The following is an 18,733-nucleotide window of genomic DNA, read 5'->3' as shown; positions in this document are numbered from 1 at the left end:
ATATCTCCCAAATATGCAACAAAGCCTACAAAATTTAGGATGATTGCCTGGAAATATTTACATAGGTATTTTTATACCCCAAGTACTCCAAAGAATTTTTCCTCAGGTGGATAGCAAATGTTATAGGTGTGATGGGCAAGAAAGAGGTGGCTGGGAACATTTTTGGGAGTGTAGTGAGGTGGCAGACTTTAGGATTCCCTGCAAACTGCTCTGTCAGAGATGCTGGGTGAGTGGATTGAATCGACTGGGGAGATGATTTTTTTGAGCTATGATACAGAATTGGAATTGCCTAGACATAATAAAGCCTTGCTGAGTCTAATTATGGTAGCTGCCAAAAAAGCAGTTACTAGAAAATGGAAATCAAAGTCTAAACCTACTTTACTAGAAGTAGTGAATATAGTATAAAACAAGTGAAACCGGGATGTTTAGAAAAGGGGCGAAGCAAACTACATAGAAAAAATGGTAACTGTAGGAACAACATATGTAGCGAAGGAACAAGGTTTAAGAGGCATGGTTTGAATGAGCCATATAATGCTCAACTGAATGACTGAATAGATTATAAGTTATGTATAATGTTTGCAACTAAAGTGGTGTCAATGTTGTTTGCTTTTCATTTATGTAAATGTACTACTGCCTATGTCATAAGTGATAATTTAATAAAGATGTTTATTGGGAAAAAAACCCACACACAATTAAGTAGGTATGAGCAAAAAAAAAAGCAACTAACAGTTATCCTCTCCTGCTCAGCCTGGTTAGAGGGGCACCAGTATGTCTTACAATGAAGTCTTCTGCATGAGATTCCTGAGAAGTGTGTTTGCTTGCCTTAGTGGCTTAGTGTTTGGGACTCCATCGAGTGTGACTTCATATATGTATGGAGTTAGGCATTTTTTCTGAGTACCTTTGGGCTTGCTGAGGCACAGCTTTGCCAACAGGCAGTCTATGCAATCTTTGTTATTAAGGAAGGTTATGTTTAAGTGCCTTAGCATACATTATTTTGTGTGTGCTGTGTGGGTGTAGTGCGCATGCCTGCAACAAAATGATGCACGATCTTATGCAACAGTCCCTGTGCAAGTACACCGCTTACATACTGTGTCCATTTCTTCAAAGGGTGCTTGTTGGTAAACATGAAAACTGCTACACTATCATAAGACACCCAAATCAACCAAGAAGCCTGCAGAAAAGTTAGGAAACTACATATCTATGTTGTTCAGTCATTTGACTAGTGAGCTACAAGGGGTCGTGTGTGCTGGGGTTAGAAGTTTATTAAGGGTGCTTTGTTGGTGCAGACTAATAAGGGTGCTTTATTGGGGCAGATTAATATTTTAACAATACTGACATCTACAGGTATTTGCTCTATATTTACTGGTTAAGATGGTAGAGTTTTATGGACAATTCTATAGGGAAATTTTGCTTCCGAGGTGTTTGCTTGGTGATTTCAAGACAGTCTTACATCAGTAAGACTGAGGCAGAGATTTTATTTATTTTAAGAATTTTTAACAAAAATACATTGAAATGCATAAATAAAAGCAGGAAACAGTGGTAATCACTCAAAATAATTTAAGTAAGTGCAATTTAGTGATCAAAACTACTCACCTTTGCCTAGAGAGCACTGGATACAAGTAAAAGACTTCTGTCAATGTAGTACCTGATATGGCTGTGCACATCCAAGCTATTCAGAATCTTCTCTCCTTTGTTTATAAGTTCCAGAACGAAAAAGTACAGTTTTGTACCTACCATAAATGTAGATGTTCGAAGATCCACATTGCTGCAGTCCTAACACTTGGGTAGTCCGCTGTCCCAGTCGGCCCGAATACCAAAGTATATGGCTGACGTCGGTCATGGCGCATTAATCTGACGTCAGGACGTCAGGGTACAAATGCGCATGACCGACGTCATATCCTCAGTCTTTTCTTGCCCCAGATGTCAGAAGACCCTAAAAAGATAAGGCTAAAACCAAAAACACCACACACTCCTGTACCAAATATATATACAATATATACAAATTTACAAGAGTATAACCCCATCCACACAACCACCCCTAAACACAGAGGGGAAGGAGGGAGGGTAAATTGGACTGCAGCAATGTGGATCTTCGAACATCTACATTTATGGTAGGTACAAAACTGTACTATGTTCTTCATACCACATTGCTGCAGTCCTAACACTTGGGTAGAATCCCAAAGCAGAGGTAAGGGAGGCTGGCAAATCATAAAGAAGCAGGAGCTGACAACATGCCCTGCAAAATAGCCGTGGCAAAACCAGCCCTAGATTTAGAGTAGAGAGGAAGGTGGTAATGCTTAGAGAAAGTATGCACTGAACTCCAAGTAGCTGCCTCCAAAATATCCTTAGTTGCCACCCCCCTTAGAAATGCTGTTGAAGTGGCAGTAGCCCTAGTGGAATGAGGCCTAATCCCAACTGGAATCTCCTTGCCATGATGGGAATAACAAAATGCAATGCAAAACCCAATCCACTTAGAAATAGTTTGTTTTGACACAGGCTTACCCTGAGAACTCAAAGCAAAAGAAACAAACAACTGCTGAGACTGCCTAAAATCCTTAGTCCTGCTTAAATAATAACGCAACTGCCTGTGTACATCTAAAGTGTGCAAAATCTTTTCCCCCTTATTTTGGGGATCTGCATAAAAAGTAGGCAAATGAATAGTTTGGTTTAAAGCCACACTAGAAACCACTTTAGGCATAAATGAAGGTTAGTACGTAAAGATACCCTATCCTTATGAAAAATCAGGAAAGGCTCAACCGCCATAAGGGCCTGCAATTCAGACACCCTTCTTGCAGAGGTAATGGCTAACAAAAAAGCAGTCTTCCATGACAAATATTTCAATTCAGCAGTAGCTGCAGGCTCAAAAGGTTGTAGAGTGAGTTTCTCCAACACAAAATTGAGGTCCCAAGCAGGAGTAGGAGCTCTACGTGGGGGTCTTATATTCTTTGCCCCTCTAAGAAATTGCTTGAACAAAGGATGAGAAAACAATGGTGGGTCACAATCATAGTGAGCTGAAATTGCTGCAGCATGAATCTTAATGGAAGAAAAAGACAAACCGTTGTCCAATAACTCAGTAAGATATTGAAGAGCCACACTCAAATTTGGCTCAGAAACATCCAAATCCTTTGCTGCACACCAAAATAAAAATCTCTTCCATTTTCCTGCGTACACTTTCCTTGTACTAGGTCTTCTGGCTTCCATAATCACATTCAAAACTTGTTGAGGAAGCTGAGACCTGCTATGGTTCAAAACAGAATATGCCAGGCTGTTAGATGAAGAGAGTGAAGCTTGACATTGAGTAGATGCCCGTCCTTCTGAGACAATAGGTGTGGAATCAAAGGTAAGGGCCATGGAGGCTTCCTTACTAGACTCCTCAGCAATGGGTACCAGTGCTGCCGAGGCCAATCTGGAGCTATCAAAATCATCCTTGGCTTGTCTTGTCTGACCTTTAGGAGTACCTTTGGGAGGAGAGGCAGAGGTGGAAAGGCATACACATGAAGATTTTTCCAACTGAACGAAAGAGCATCCATTCTCCAGGCTGTGTGATGAAACCTTTTCGTGCAAAACTTTGGCAGCTGGTGGTTTAGTGGAGAAGCGAACAGATCTATGTCTGGAGTTCCCCATGACACTGTCAATTTTTGAAATACATGAAGATCCAGTTTCCACTCGTGGGGATCCATGATTTGCCTGCTTAACACATCTGCTAAGGAGTTCTGTGCTCCTGGCAGAAACCTTGCTTGAAGTGTAAGCTGCAAGCTGAGCGCAGTCTCCCACAAAATCATTGCTTGCCTGCATAGAGGATAAGAATGTGTTCCCCCTTGCTTGTTGATGTACCACATGACAGTTGTGTTGTCTGTTAGAATCAACACCTGCCCTGGAAGAAGTAACTCCTTGAAAGCCTTCAATGCAAACTGGACTGCTAACATCTCCTTCATGTTGATATGTAGATGCTGTAGTCTGGCAGGCCACTTGTCTTGTATCCACTTTCCATTCAGATGAGCTCCCCAAGCTATGTCTGAGGCATCTGTCGTTAGAATCTGACTCGCCTCCGGCCGGGTCACAGAGAGTCCCTTGTTTAGGTGACATTCCTGAGCCCACCACAAAAATTCCTTTTGAATGCAAGGTATTATTTGAATGACAGTGTCCAGATCTTGGCAGTGCTGTGTCCACACATTTTTGAGATACCATTGTAGCTTCCTCATATGCAGTTTGGCATTGGGAAGCACCAGAATACAAGATGCCATGAACCCTAATGCTTGAAGGACTGTCCTTGCAGTCAGCACGGACTGATGAGATAGTTGATGGAAGTAAAGGGATAGACTCTTTTGTTTGTCCGGGGTTAAAAAGGCCATCTGTGCTGCTGTATTCAGTCTCACACCCAGAAAGCACATGTCTTGAGAGGGTACTAGACTGGACTTTATTTCGTTCACAGAATACCCTAGGCATCTTAGCACTGCTATCACATATTCCAAATGCTGAAGAAGCACGTCCCTTCCTTGAGCCAGAATCAGGCAATCGTCCAAATAAGGATAGATTTGTATTCCTTTTAGCCTGAAGAAAGCTATCACTGGAGCCAGAACCTTTGTGAATACTCTGGGCGCAGTAGATAAGCCAAAGGGCAATGCAGAGAACTGATAATGAGAATTCCCAGCTCGAAACGCAGATACTTCCTGCAAATTAGTCTGATAGGAACATGAAGGTAAGCTTCCTTGAGATCCAAAGTTACCATCCAGTGATCTTTGCCCAGCAGAGGTAAAAGCTGTTGTAACGTCAACATTTTGAACTTGGGAATGTCCAGATAAGTGTTGAGGATAGACAGATCCAAAATTGGTCTCCACGTGTTCCCCTTTTTTGGTACTAGGAACAGGCGAGAATAAAATCCTAGGCCCCTTTCTGGCACAGGAAGCGGCTGAATGGCCCCTATTTGGAGCAACAGAGAAATTTGCTTGTGAGCCTCTTTCCTTTGTTGAGGAGGAATGTCTGGCATGCCTTTGAAAGGAGGCAAGGTATGGAAATAAAACCTGTAACCGTGGTGAATGATATCCAATACCCATCTGTCTTGGGTAATTAAACTCCAGTTTTCTCTGAAAAGTGCCAACCTTCCTCCCAAAGGTGCTGCCAGACGAGAAGATTCTGGCAGCTGAAAAGGCAGGTCATTGGGTCTGTTTACGAAAGGACTGACCCCTGCCCTCACCAGAAGACTGAGCAGGTGAACTCCCTGTTCTAGGCCTAAAAGAACCTTGAGCTCTGCCTCTACCACGTCTAGCCCTACCCCTAGACTGGGAATCATAAGCAGGATAAGTCCACCCCTTGGTAGGCCAATTTCTACTAAACTTCGGAGGCTGAACCTGCAAAAAATCTTTAACAGTCTGCATAGACTTAGCCTTGTCTTCCATTTTCTTTAGAACTGCTTCCACAGGCGAACCAAACAACACATCAGATTGTAAAGGAGCATCTAAAATCCTTGTTTTCACATGCTCAGCTAAATTCTGATCCCTCAACCAGGCGTGCCTGCGAAGAACCGAACCAGTGGCAGCCACCCTCGAAGAGGCCTGCACAGCATCAAAACCACATTGCAAAGAATGCTTGCCCACCTGTTCAGAAACATAAACTAAATCCTGCAACTCTTTACACTCAATACCTTCCGCCAAAGCATCCACCTTAGACTTTAATTGTGAAATGAGATAATTTTGGTATTTCAACATGTGAAACTGGCAATTCAAAGCTCTCATGGCCAAAGTGGAAGAAGTATACACTTTCTTTCCCCATCTATCCAAAGCCCTTGCCTCTTTATCTGGAGGAACAGGATTTTTAACAACAGAAGCCTTAACACCTTTAGGCCCCTGTGAAACAGTTTCTGGGTCTGCCCTAGGACTCTTAAAAAGATACTTATGAGCTTCAGGCACCCTATAATATCTATCCGGTTTAACTGGAGCAGGAGGCAAAGAGTCAGGGTTCATAGAAGCCTCTGCAAAAACATCCTCCACCACATCTAGAACAGGAGGTATAGCTAAAGGCCTATGCTGGGGTAGAAACAAAAATTCCCTAAGCCTTTTCCTGGAATCAGAGAAATCCTGACCTTCCCATTTAAAATGCTCCCTCATGGAATGAAGCGTCTCTGAAAATGAAAAATCCTCAGGAGGAGAAGCAGAAGGAGTAGAATCATCTACATCAGAATCAGAGTAAGGGGAATACTCCTGCAAGTCTTCAGGCGAAGACTCAGAAGCATCCGAACACTGCTCAAAACTCCCAAGCTCAGGTTCCACCCTAGGCCTCTTATCAGGAGGGGGCATAGAACCTCTAATCATTGTAATCAAATCTTCTGCCATCTTAAGCATATGCTTCTTAGGTACAGACCCTGAGGAGGTAGGAGTAACACCTGAAACAAAACCTGGCCTGCCCCTGGGAGAAGCCTTGGAAACAGCAGGGGAGGGCCTAACCACCTTAGGAAGGGAGGGAAGAACAGCTACCTGAGAAGCCCCTTCCGCCTGGCCTACCTCCTGAGAGGTCACATCTTGCAGTAATAAAGTCTCTCCCTGGGATTCCAAAGAAATATCTGGCTGAACCCCTGGCTCCACCGAGCTTTCTAAAGAACCGACGTCCGGTACGGACGGTTCTTCCAGCCTAGGCTTTGCTGTTTTGTCCTTGCGCTTTTTTGATGAAGCGGGCGTCGGAGCATCCGACGGCATTTTATAATTACACCGCTTCCCAAAAACTAACCTGGCACAATCTAATCTTCTCTTTATAGTGCGTTTGTTAAATCTAGCACAAGAGCGACAGCCAACCACGTTGTGCTCAGGCCCTAAGCAAGGTATACACAAGGTATGGTAATCCCTATGAGGTATCTGTTTCCCACAAGAAATACAGTTATTTACTTTTTCTGACATCCGGTAAAATACTGAGGCAAGAAAAAACCAAAATATTCCCCAACGGGGTACTTAGCCAACTTGGATTCGGTCTGAAACTCCGACTTCGGAAAATCTCAGAATGCCAACCTGCACTTGCAAAACTGCTTCTGCATCGGACCATGCGGCAAAAAAGACTGAGGATATGACGTCGGTCATGCGCATTTGTACCCTGACGTCCTGACGTCAGATTAATGCGCCATGACCGACGTCAGCCATATACTTTGGTATTCGGGCCGACTGGGACAGCGGACTACCCAAGTGTTAGGACTGCAGCAATGTGGTATGAAGAACATCCAGGAACTTGATGGCATGATTTAGGGTAAATTCAGAAACAACTTTAATGTGTAAAACAATCCCGCTCTTGGAAAATCATAAAGTTGACCCACCATGAGAGCCTGTAGTTCAGAGACTTGCCTTGTAAATAATAAGCAAAACAGTTTTCCAAGTAAAGAATGTTAAATAAGCCTGAAAGGAAGATTCAAAATGAGATGAAGTAAATTTTTCAAGAGCAAAGTTGAGATTCCAAGGAGGAAGACTTTGCTTTCAAAGGGTCTCGGGTACAAGACCACACATACAGCCAGAAAGGGGGTAAAATCCATGGGTAGACAAGTTGAGATGACCTCAAGATGTACCTTGAAAGAGGTAAGCCACTGTTGAGCAGCTGACACAAATATTTCAAAACCAGAGCGGTAGGTACCAAGTGTCTGAAAAGTTGATAGATATTCATCCAGGCTTTCAGTTTTGCAATTACACTAAGTTGGGGTGCACCAGTCACCCCTGATGCTGTGTGAATAGATCCAGATTGTTTGAAGACTATAGTAATTTCCTTGGCAAATTCCATTCAAAGGGAGAACCAACTCTGCCTGAGACAAAAGCAAGGGGGGGGGGGGTCACCACAATGATCTTTGGTAGTTCTTTCTGAATCTTCAGAAGTACCTTAGGTATCAGGGGAAAGGGCGAAAATGCAAAAAAGTACATTCTCATCCAAGGGAACGAGAAGGTGCTTGTCCTCCAAGGAAGGCTACAAGGACACTTCCAACAAAAATGTTTGAGCTGTCTGTTTCGAAAGAAGGCAAACAGATATTTTTGAAATGTTCACCACCTGTGGATCAAATTCTGGAACACCTCTGTTCTGAGTTTCCAATCGTGAGAGTCCATCTGGGACATATTTCGTCTGTCTACCACTAAGGTTTTGATTTGATGGGGTGTACGTGGCGTGAAGCATCAGAGAATGCTGTAAGGCTATCTCCCAGGCCATCACTGCCAATTGGCAAACAGGATATGACCTTGTACCCCCTAGTTTATTCAGGTACACTGCAGTGTCTGAGACCACTAAATGGAGACCTGGAGATCAAAGGTTGTGAAGAACTTTTAAGGTATGAATTGCTCCCAACATTTCTTTGACGTTGGAACTTCCAAAACAGCTGCACACTGAGTAACAGTTTAAGTCTAGCTCTCCCAGTGTGAAAACACAAACTCAGCAGAGAAGGCCAGGGAACTTGTGTTTCTGGGTAAATTTCAGTAACTGGCTAGTAAATGTACTGTCTGCATGCCAGGGGAAAAAAATAAATACAGAGGACCTGAAAGAAAATCAGCTACAAAAGGTGAGGAAAAAACAGACTGGGAAAAGTACTGCAGCTGTTCAGCAAAACGCAGTGCAAGCTCCAGATACGGTGCAATGAAAAAGTATTTGCCCCTTCCTGATTTCTTTCTTTTTTTTTTTTTGCATGTTTGCCGCACTTAAATGTTTCAGATCAAACAGATTTAAATATTAGACAAAGATAACCCAAGTAAACACAAAATTCAGTTTTTACGTGATAATTTTATTTATTAAGGGAAAAAAAACTATCCAAACGTACATGGCCCTTCCTATGTGAAAAAGTAACACCCCCCCCCTTGTTAAATCATGAAGTAACTGTGGTTAATCACATTTTTGAAAAAGCTGAGTTCAATTTCACTAGCCACACCCAGGCTTGATTACCACCAGACCTGTTGAATCAAGAGATCACTTAAATAGAACCTGTCAGACAAAGTGAAGTAGGCCAAAAGATCCCAAAAAGGAAGACATCATAGGTTCATACTAGGCTATCTGCCCTAGGGCATTTACAAGCCTAGCCAGAGTGTGTTTGGCTTTCGCCACCCATTTTAAATGAACTTTGCTATGCCCTTTTTCGAGGTTAGTATACTGTGCCTCTGTCTAACAGTGACACAGAAGTGATACCCGGGGTAAATCTACGATCTCCCATCCACTCATCAAGATTCCTCTTGAAGAGAGTCAATGAGGGACTCTGCCTAACCTGGACTGGGATTTTATTCCAGAGTGAAGGGAGCCTCTGGGTTATGAATCTGTCCCTCCAGCATGTCCTATTTATTTCAGTGCTGAGGTTCAAGTCTCTCGAGCGCGTAGCTCGATGGGATTTGGATTTTCTGAGGTGCAGCATGTCCATTAATTCCGGGTTGGACATGGCTTTATACATCAGGCACAGATCGCCTCTGAGCAGGTGGTATGCCACTGAGTAGAGCTGGAGTTTCTTTAACCGGGCAGCACATGGCATCTGTTTGAGCCCTTTGATCCTCTTGGTGAGGTACTTTTGGGGTCTTCCCAGTTGCTGCAGGTGTCTGGTAAGGTACATCCCAAAAGGGGCATTATACTCAAATATGGGCCTGATGAGGGATGAGTAAAGAGGCATGATGACCTCCCCTGATCTAGATGTTAATCCCTTCATGATTAGGTGGGCTATATAAAATGTTTTTCTAACCACTTTGGCCACGTGGTTGTCGAATGAGAGATTGCTATCAACTTGGGTCCCCAGGTCCCTAATTACATCTTCCGTACTTAATGGATTACCACCTATGTGGTAATTTGTGGGCACTTTGTTTTTGCCAAAGGGGATGACTATACACTTTTTGGCATTTAGCTTGAGGCCATAGCTCTGGCACCAGTTGTCTGTTTCTATGACACCCTTTTGTAGGATGCTTGTGTCGGCTGGAGAGTCGATTATAGCGCCCAGTTTGCAATCATCTGCGAACTTGGTCAGGCACAGTCCTTACGTGTTGGCCTGTACCTCCGAGAAATATATACCGAACAAGAGAGGTCCCAGGACTGAGCCTTGTGGGACGCCACTTGTAACTGGTTTGGAGTTTGACATGGCTCCAGCAATTCTAACCATGTGGGTTCTGTCCTTGAGCCAGTTTGCAACCCATTTAGTAACATAGGGGTTTATATTTAAGCTGGTGAGCTTATCTATAATGCCCAAGTGGGGTATTGTATCGAAGGCTTTTGCGAGGTCCAGGTAGGCTGTGTGGACCACCTTCCCCTCGTCAATGGCCTTGGTAACTGTTTCAAAGAAATCGACCAGGTTTAAGAGGCAGGATCTGCCCTTAACAAAGCCAAAAGTACAGTTTTGTACCTACCATAAATGTAGATGTCCGATAGATATGCAACTGCAGTCCTTACATATGGGCTGTCCTGCCTCAGGCAGCCCTTCGGTCGGCCGGATTCCAAAGTCTGGGTCCGGCGTCGGCTGATGTCGCCTCCTCCCCGACGTCAGAGCGGCTGGGGTATAAAAGCATCAGCCGATGCTATCTTCCTCAGTGTTTCTTGCACCAGATGCCAGGTGCCCTCCAAGGAAGGCTAAATTTAGAAACTGGATAAAAAATTTCCAGACATGCACAACAGTAATAAACAGATACACCATAACAGATATCCCCAGCTAAGTTATATAAGGGGGAGTGGACCCAAAAGGAGAAGATACAGAGGGGTAGGAGGGAGTGAAAACCTGACTGCAGTTGCATATCTATCGGGCATCTACATTTATGGTAGGTACAAAACTGTACTATGTCCTTCAAGAATGCAACTGCAGTCCTTACATATGGGTTGATTACCATAGTCATGCTGGGGGTGGTAGGCTCTAAGATAAAGATGGTGTAGCTAAAATGCTCTGCAGGACTGCCGAAGCAAAGCCTGCTCGGGATCTGGAATATAAAGGCAAGTTGTAGTGTTTGGAAAATGTATGCACGGAGCTCCATGTAGCAGCTTCTAGAATGTCCTTTGTAGCCACCCCTCTTAGAAAGGCTGTGGAGGTGGCTATAGCTCTGGTGGAGTGTAGCCTGATATTGGCTGGCACACCTTTCCCATGGAAAGAATAACAGAATCTGATGCAGTGTCCAATCCATTTTGAAATTGTTTGTTTGGAAATAGCCTTTCCTTGCACTCCAGCAGCGTAAGCTACAAATAGCTGGTCAGACTTTCTGTTGGCCTTTGTTCTGTCCAAGTAGTAGCGCAGTTGTCTGTGTATGTCCAAAGTGTGCAGCAGCTTTTCTCCTTTATTTTGAGGATTGGGGAAGAAGGTAGCCAGGTGAATTGTTTGATTTAGAGACACCCTGGATATCACTTTTGGCATGAATGAAGGATTGGTTCTTAAAGAAACTCTGTCCTGATGAAAAATGAGAAATGGAGGTACTGCCATGAGGGCCTGCATCTCCGAAACTCTTCTTGCTGAGGTAATTGCCAACAGGAAAACGGTTTTCCAGGAGAGGAATTGCAATTCTGAAGATGCTGCTGGCTCAAAAGGAGGAAGAATTAATTTTTCCAACACATATTCTTTCTCCCTCTTAGAAACTGTCTTAGCAAAGGATGTGAAAACACAGGTGGATCACTATTGTAGTTTGCTGAAATTGCTGAAGCGTGTATCTTTATGGAAGAATAAGAAAGTCCATTATGTAGCATTTCTGCCAAGTATTCTAGTATCTGTGGGATGCTCATCACTGATGCATTCTGGCCCTTGTTGGCATTCCAGATGTTGAATCTCTTCCATTTAGCTGAATAAGTTTTTCTGGTGGAAGGTCCGCGTGCTTCCAGTAAGATCTGTTGCACTTCCTTGGAAAGAGAGATATGTGGAAAAGTCATTGATCCTTCCAAGCTGCTAGCTGCAGAGTTTGCAGGTTGGGATGAACCGTCCTGTAATTGTGCTGAGTCAAAAGCAGAGGCCATTGAGGCAGGGGCCACGGCTTGATGCACTTCATGCTCCTTAGTAATGGATACCAGTGCTGTCTTGGCCAGTCTGGAGCTATCAAAATGCCTTTCGGTTGTTCTGCTTTGATCTTCAGTAACACCTTGGTCATTAATGGTAGAGGCGGGAATGCATAGATTGTTAGAGAGTTCCAGCTGAAGGAGAGAGCATCCATACTCCAGGCTTGAGGATGGTGTGTCCTCGAGCATAATTTCTTGAGGTGATGATTGAGGTGTGAGGCAAAGAGATCTATGTCCGGCCTCCCCCATGTCTGAGTTATTTGTGAGAAAATGTCTGGATGCAACATCCATTCGTGCGGGTCCAAAAAATTTCTACTTAGACTGTCCGCCAGAACATTGTCCTTGCCTGGAACAAACTGGGATTGCAACTGTATGTTCAGTTTCAGGGACCGTTGTCCTTGAATGCATCTGCCCTCCATGTGTGCCCCCCATCCATGGTCTGAGGCATCCGTTGTAATGGTTTGGCTTGTTGGAGGTTTGTTGAAAGGCATGCCTTTGTTTAACTGGCTTGCTTGTGCCCACCACAAAAATTCCTTTTGTAGACATGGAATGAGTGGGATAATTGCTTCTAAGTTGTGGCTGTGTTGAGACCATAAACTTTTTAGGTACCATTGTAGTTTTCTCATGTGTAATCTTGCCAGTGGAATTAGTAGAATGCAAGATGCCATGTAACCCAGGGCCTGCAGGATTTTCCTTGCAGTCATCTGGGTGAGTTTTGCTAGGCTTTTGAAGTAATCTGGTAATTGTTCTTGCTTCTCTTCTGTGAGGAAAGCCATTTGTAATTTTGTGTCCAGTTTTGCTCCTAGCAAAATTATTTGTTGGGATGGCAGTAGTCTTGATTTTTGAATGTTGACTGTGTATCCCAAAGCCTGTAGTAAGTGAATGACATAATTCAAGTTTTTTGTCAAGGCTTGCTTGCTGTCCGCTTGTATAAGGCAGTTGTCCAGGTAAGGATATATTTGTATTCCCTGGAGTCTGCAGTGTGCCACTACTGATGCCAGGCATTTTGTGAATACTCTGGGTGCAGCAGATAAGCCAAAAGGCAATGCTGAGAATTGATAATGCTCTGGCCCTGCAAGAAATCTGAGGTATCTTCTGCAACTGTGTCTGATTGGGACATGCAGGTATGCCTCCTTGAGGTCCAGTGTTACCAGCCAAGATCCCTTGCCCAGCATGGGAAGAAGTTGCTGTAGAGTCAGCATTTTGAATTTTGGCACAATGAGAAAAGTGTTTAGAGCGGACAAGTCCAGTATAGGTCTCCATTGCTTTTCTTTTCTTGGAACAAGGAACAGTCTTGAGTAGAATCCCTGGCCTTGTTCCTGAGGAGGGACTTTTTCTATTGCTTTGATTTGTAGCAGCTTTGAAACTTGTATGAGTGCCTCTGCCCTTTGATTTTGTGGCAGGTTTGGCATGCCTTGTCTTGTTGGTAAAGTATGGAAGTGGAACCTGTAACCTTAATCTATTATGTCCAGAATCCATTTGTCCTTTGTTAAAACGTGCCAGTTCTTTGAAAATAAGGATAATTTTCCGCCTAAAGGTGCTTCTCTTTGAGCCTTGGTCGGCAGTGTGAAAGTCAAGTCATTGTGCTTGTCCCTGTGGAGCAGTAGAAGTCCCTGCGCCACTTCTCTGATTAGTCGGCTGCCATTGACATCCCCTGTAGGAGCCTCGGTATTGCCCTCTCCCTCAGGTACGCCTGTTTTTTCCCCTTTGGAACTTGTCAGTGTCTGGAAAGGACCAATTTTTCGAAGGCCAATTCCTGCTGAACCCTGGTGGCTGAACCTGGAGGAAATCTTTGACTGTTTGCACTGATTTAGCCTTTTCCTCAATTGATTTCAACACATCCTGAGCATTAGCACCAAATAGCTTGTGTTTTTCTAGAGGTGCATCTAGAAGTTTTACTTTAACATGATCTGGCAATGCCTGTTCTTTCAACCAAGCATGTCTACGTATGACGGCCCCTGTCATTGCTGCTCTACATGAAGCTTCCAATGCATCATAACCACACTGTAGAAAATGATTGCTAATCTGCTGTGTATTATGAACCAAATCCTGCAAGGCCTTTCTATCTAAAGGCTCAGGAGAGGCTTACTTTTTCTGCAAATCATCCATCAAGAAATCCTGATATTGAAACATATGAAAAAGGCAATTAAGGGCCCTCATGGCAAGGGTGGTTGAGGTATAAACCTTTTTGCCCCACCTTTCCAGGGACCTGGATTCCCTGTCTGCGGGCAAAGGATTTCTGGCCGTGGAAGTGGCCACTCCTTTGGGCCGCTGGGAAAGAGTATCTAGGTCAAGAGAATGGGCCTTAAAAAGATGTTTATGAGTCTCAGGAACCCTGTAGTATCTGTCTGGCCTGATAGGAGCAGGAGGGAGAGAATCAGGAGAAGCACTCGATTCTGAGTACACATCATCCAGAACATCTAACACTGGTGGAATAGCTAAAGGCCTGTGCTGGGGAAGCTTAAGGAAGGTACGGAGCCGCTTCCTGGAGTCGGAGAATTCCTGGCCCTGCCACTGAAAATGCTCTCTCGTGGAGTGGAGAATTTCCCCAAAAGAAATATCCTCAGGAGGAGAGGCAGAAGGAATAGATTCCTCAGCATCAGAATCCCCGTAGGCCTGGAAAGATTCTTCCTGGGGGTCTGAATGGTCTGAGTCACCAGAGGCTTCATCTGAGGAAAGGGTATCTGTCTGCTCAACCCTAGGCCTTTTGTCTGAAGTCGGCTGAGAACCTCTGTCAGGATGAGCCTGGGAGCCTCTGATTAATGAAATAAGATCTGCAGCAAGTCATGATCTGTTTATCAGAAGTGGGACCCTGAGAAAAAGATTTAGGAGGGTGAGACTTAGCCTGGCTGGCAGCCTTAGCACGTGTGTAGGCCTTGATGGACATAGACACTGGAGGCCTAGCTGCCCCACGTGCTGGAGTAACTTTGTCCACCGGTATGGTCTCAGGCAAATCTTGGGCTTCGGTTTCTGGAGGAAAATCCACAACTGGCACCGGGGTAGGCTCTGGGGCCGAGGAGAACAGTAAAGCGGTGTCGTCGGTCTGGAGCGGTGGAATTACCGCCTCAGAAGAGACCGATGCACTCGCGGTAGGTTTTGGCGTGGTGTCGGAGGAAGTCGCGGGCCGAGGGTGTCGGTCCCGGTCCTTCCGTTTTTTGGAAATATGTGTTGTCGGTTGTTCCGACGGCATGATATAGGAGTACTTTTCGCCAAAAAAGTCTTCGGCAAATTCTGCCCGGCGCCTGAGTGTGCGCTTATTGAAGCGAGCACAGGCCGAGACGTCGTGGTCTGGGCCAAGGCAGGGAAGGCAGTAAGAATGGAAGTCCTTATGAGGTATTTGTTTACCACAAGACAAACAGTTTTTAACTTTTACAGTTTTATCTGACATCGGCTGAGGCAAGAAAAGGTTCCCCAATGGGGTACTTAGCTTTTTGATGACTTCAGTTACTGAAAACACAGGAGCTGGCCGACCGGCACTTGCAAACTGCTTCTGCTTCGGGCACCGCGCCGCAAGAATGACTGAGGAAGATGGCGTCGGCTGATGCTTTTATACCCCAGCCGCTCTGACGTCGGGGAGGAGGCGACATCAGCCAACACCGGACCCAGACTTTGGAATCTGGCCGACCAAAGGGCTGCCTGAGGCAGGACAACCCATATGTAAGGACTGCAGTTGCATTCTTGAAGGACATCTGGGTAGGATCCAGTGTCTGTAGGTCCCCAATATCTTTATTTATGAGGTCCATGATGATCCTTTCCATAGCTTTGCAGACCAAGCTAGTCAGGCTTATGGGGCGATAGTTTCCAGGATCCATTGAGACACCACCTTTGTGGAGAGGGACCACTGTTGCTGTACGCCACTCTTTGGGTACATATCCTGTAGTAAGGCTGAGATTGAACAGTAGTTTTATGTTTGGGTTTAGTTCTTCTTGGAGTTCATGTAGGACGCAGCATGGGACACCGTCTGGTCTCATTGATGCTGTGTTTTTTGCTTTGGAGAGGGCAGCTCTTACCTGAGCATCTGAGATGTCAGGGGGGCACAGCACTCTGCTGGGATAGATATTTGCCCTTTTGGTGGGGAATGGGGGGAGAAGTTTGCGCTGAACCTGTCAGCTAGGATGTTGGCAATGTCTGTGGGTTTGGTGTATTTTTTGTCATTTTGGACTAATTCTGAGCATATCTGGGAATTCCCACCCAGGTTCCTGGCATAACTAAAGAAAGCCTTGTGATTATCCTTAGTGTCCTGTGCAATTTTTCTCTCGAAGCTGGCCTTAGACGATTTTATGAGTGCCCGTAGTTTTTTGCTAATACTGATCAGAGATGCCTTCCCTTTTTGGGATTTTGCTCTATCATGTAGTAGCTTCCTCCTTCTATTGTATAGTTTGTTTATGGCTGGGGTCCACCAGACAGGACGCCTGCCTTTGGAGGATTGGGTCTTGGTTTTATTTGGAATTGCATGATCCATGCATTCCTGAAGGTGTTCATAGAATGCGTTTATAAAGGATTCTGCGGTCTGGGCCGTATTTTCCACAGGCCCGGGGGCTTTGAAGGATTCCACCTCGGTTTTGAGGAGTGTGAAATTTGCTTTATAGAAGTTTTTCACTGTGGTTTTCTGGGTAGGGGCTGGGGTCGGGATGCGAATATCTAGTGAGATTAGTTTATGGTCTGATCTTACCAGTGAGGGATACACTTCTGGTCTGGAGCATAGAGTCCTCATGTTGGTGATGATCAGGTCCAGTATATTTTCCCCTTTTGTGGGAGTGGTAACAAGTTGTTCCATAGCATTTGAGTTTATAAATTCTAGGAACCTTTGGGCTAGGGTGTTGGAGCTAGAGTAATGCTCCCAGTCTATGTCTGGGTAGTTGAAGTCGCCCAATATGATGGTGTTTGGAGAGACCTTCATATTTTCCAGTGTTCTCAGGAAGGCTGAGTGGTGTTCCTGGGTTTGGGAGGGTGGTCTGTAGCAGGCTATAAACTGGAAGGCAGTTTTACCCACTGTTAGTTGCACATGGACAGTCTCTGATGCTTCGTGCTGTGCCACCAACCTGGAGGTTTGGGTATCTTTGACGAATATTGATACTCCCCCTCCTTTTGTGGTTCGGTCCAAGTTTTGGGGCCGAAAAACATGGTATGAGTTATAACCTGGTAGTGCTGGGGTGCTCTCGGGAGCCTTGAACCAGGTTTCTGTTACTGCACAGATATCGATGTTCTCCATGCTAAGGAGAGTTTTGAGTGCATGCATCTTGAGGTTTAGACTTCTGGCATTGAGTAGCATTACTCTTAGTTTCTTATCCCTTGTGATACCTATGGAGGTGGGTTTGTCTTCTGAGCCTTGCCTAAAAAAGGCACTATGGGGGTGGCAAGAGCCTTTGCCAATATCCGAAAGCCCAGGGGTGACAGGTGAAAGATGTCCCTAGCGAAGCATCGTGGCTTGTTGAGCATGTCATCCCAGGCTGACAGGCATTGGATCCCCTTTCAATGACACCAATACTTAAGCCAATTGTTGAAATTGATCATCTTGTCTTCATACTGTGGCATCATTCTTGGTGAGAGTAAGATGCTACTCAAGGTCAGGGTCATACCGGCCTGGGCTACATGCTCAGAGAGCTCCTCTATGTCTCTTTTCATGTAGTCCAGGGAGGTACGTCTCAGGTCATTCACACCAGCATGGACAATGACCAAGTCATATTTGTACTTGCCTTGGAGTGACCTGAGTGCTTGTGTTATGTGGCGGATCCTAGCGCCCGACAGGCAGCTCACCGTGACCTTCTCCTTGTTCAGCCTGATGAGCGGGACGTCAGTGTGCCTGACGATAGAGTCACCTATTACAAGTGTATCAGGTGTGCTGTTTAGCCTTAAGGGCTGTGACTGTTCGGCACAGTGGCTTTGTGAGCTATGTGTTGCACGTGTTTTGTTTTGGGGTAGCGGTTGCTTGGGTGTCTGCTTTGGAGGTCTCTGCTGCTTAGGCAGATTTTTATTTAGAGCCTCCGAGTATGTTTTTGTGTGTTTATGTGTTTGGTTTGTTGTCGTGGTAGGTCTATGTGAGACTGGAATTGTAGTGAGTGTGGTTTCCTTCATGCTGTGATCTAAAGAAATTCCGGACTTAAATCCAATTGAGATGCTGTGGCATGACCTTAAAAAGGCGGTTCATGTTCGGAAACCCTCCAATATGGCTGAATTAAAACAATTTTGCACAGAGTGGGCCAAAATTATTCAACAGCGATGTGAAAGACTCATTGCCAGTTATCACAAACAGTTGATTGCAATTGCTGGTATGGGTGGCACAAGCAGTTAGTAGGTTTAGGGGGCAATTACTTTTTCACATAGGGCCATGTACATTTGGATAGTTTTTTTCCCTTAATAAATAAAATCATCACTTAAAAAAATACATTTTGTGTTTACTTGGGTTACCTGTGTCTAATATTTAAATTTGTTTGATGATCTGAAACATTTAATTGTGACAAACATGCAAAAAATAAGAAATCAGGAAGGGGGCAAATACTTTTCCATTGCACTGTATGACTTCCAGTAAGTATAAGACAACTGCACAGAGATCTGGTTAAAAAACAAAACGCTGATGGAGTATATCTACTTGAACAAAAGTCTGGAAAAAATGGAAGTTTTAAACAGATGTGAGGGTTCAGTTCTTGGAGCTCGTGTAAGACACAGCCTGGGACACCGTCTGGTCCCATAGTCATACAGTGCAATGGAAAAGTATTTGCCCCCTTCCTGATTTCTTATTTTTTACATGTTTGTCGCACTTAAATGTTTCAGATCATCAAACAAATTTAAATAT

This window comes from Protopterus annectens, chromosome 10.part0 (genome assembly GCF_019279795.1).
Source record: "Protopterus annectens isolate FY-2018-M chromosome 10.part0, PAN1.0, whole genome shotgun sequence".
NCBI lineage: Eukaryota > Metazoa > Chordata > Ceratodontiformes > Protopteridae > Protopterus > Protopterus annectens.
Note: the sequence above shows the minus strand (reverse complement) of the source record.